The sequence below is a fragment of the Myotis davidii genome, unplaced genomic scaffold, assembly GCF_000327345.1.
Source record: "Myotis davidii unplaced genomic scaffold, ASM32734v1 scaffold2252, whole genome shotgun sequence".
Classification (NCBI taxonomy): domain Eukaryota; kingdom Metazoa; phylum Chordata; class Mammalia; order Chiroptera; family Vespertilionidae; genus Myotis; species Myotis davidii.
The window spans coordinates 20,045-21,842 of NW_006283909.1; the positions used below are offsets into that span (position 1 = coordinate 20,045).

Below are 1,798 nucleotides of genomic sequence, written 5' to 3' on the forward strand. Positions count from 1 at the left end.
TAACTCTGGGCTGTTTTTTTTAAATTTGTGTACTTACTTTTTCTTTGTTAATCCTCTCTGGAGGTTATTTTTCCATTGCTTCAGAGACAGAAGGGAGAGGAAGGGAAGGAGAGTGGAGACAGAAACACAGATGTGAGACACACAGACTGGTTTCCTCCCACATGTGCCCCATGGGGGATGGGGAGTGAATCCACAACCCAGGCACATGCCCTTGACCTGGAATTGAACCCGACACTCTTGGGTCCCTGGGCCGATGCTTTAACCACTGAGCAAAAGAGGCCAGGACCAGCAGTTTTTTTTTGATAACATGCACAAAACTGGCTAAACGTTAGCTCCATCGAAACAAGAGAAACAACACTCAAATAAATCAAAGCAGAAATGAAAGACAGTACAGCTGACACTATGAACTACAAACCATCATCAGAGATGTTGGCAGATGACATACAGACAGAGCTTCTAGAAAACTGTCAAGACTCCACTATAAGCTTTGCAAATTATCAATGATGAGAGAGAATCATTGATGGGCTGCCTCTGCCAGGCGCTTCCAATGCATAACTTCTCTGAATTGTCACAGAACTCCTGGGGGAGGAGGAATTGCGTTGACCACGTTTTAAATGATTAAGCTAGGAAAGGGCATGGGCATGGCCCAGAGTGAGCTGGCACTGAGTCTCTGTCCTGAGGACCTCTTCTTTTTAAAAAAATTTTCTTTATTGATTTTAGAGAAAGATAAAATGTAGAGTCATTTGTTGTTCTACTTAATTATGCATTCAGTGGTTGCTTCTTTTATGTACTCTTATCAGAGATCGAACTCACAACCTAGATACACTGGATCAATGCTCAAAACCAACTGAGCTACCAGATCAGCACTGTCCCGAAGGTTCTCTCTCTCTCTCTCTTATTGTTCTTGAGGGCGAGCATCTCAGGGGAAGGTTTCATAAGAATATTCATCAGCTTTGCAGGCATTTGTAATACGGTAATGGTTTAGAATTAGTGTACAAGGAAGTTTGGGTTTGTCTTTTGTTCTGTTTAATGTTTAATTTTTATCTTGAGTCTGTCTGGTTCTAATGGGGTTTTTGTTATTTGTTCGTCTGACTTTACCTATCATTTGTTTAACGTTATCTTATCCTTGGGTTAACTGGCGCAAATGCCATTTATTGGATCCCTGTTCTCTATTTTCGCAGACCAGGGGGCTTCGAGCTGTGAATTCTTTGATTAGGGAGGGAGGTGTAAACTATTTATTTTCACATATTCTTATCTGGGGAAAATGAGCTCTTAGATTCACAAGCTGGCTGTTATGTTGTCCAAAATGTTTGAGGTTGTTTAATTTTCTTATCTCAGTTTCACTATCACATATGCCCAAGAAGTTTTGTAGTTTCTTATCTGCCGCAATGGTAGGTCAAAAGAGAAGTCTCAAACTTGCAGAAGAAATCACTTCAAGATTCTTACCTGATCACAATATAAGAAACTAGAAATCAATTCCAGTTTCAAGAAAGCTGGAACTTCACAAATATGTTGAAATTAAATATAACACACTCTTAAACAACCAGTGGGTCAGTGAAATTAAAAAAGACCTTAAAGCGATCTAGAGGCACCTGGCCAGTGTTGCTCAGAGGTTGAGCCTAAACCCAGTAACGAAAATGTCACTGGTTATATTCCTGGTCAGGGCACATGCCCAGGTTGTGGGCTTCAATCCCTTCTATGGGCAACCAGGAGGCATCCCACCAATGGGGCAACCAGGAGGTAGCTGATCGATGTTTCCTTGTCACTGATGTTTCTATCTCTCTAATCCTCTTCCTCT

At 41.3% G+C, this 1,798-nt stretch overlaps 1 protein-coding gene across 1 annotated transcript in view; it reads right to left on the bottom strand.

Annotated features, from left to right (window-relative positions):
* LOC102774040 (zinc finger protein 211) overlaps positions 1 to 1,798 on the bottom strand; it is an 8,917-nt gene that overhangs the window by 5,644 nt on the left and 1,475 nt on the right. The gene's annotated exons all lie outside the window — the stretch shown is intronic.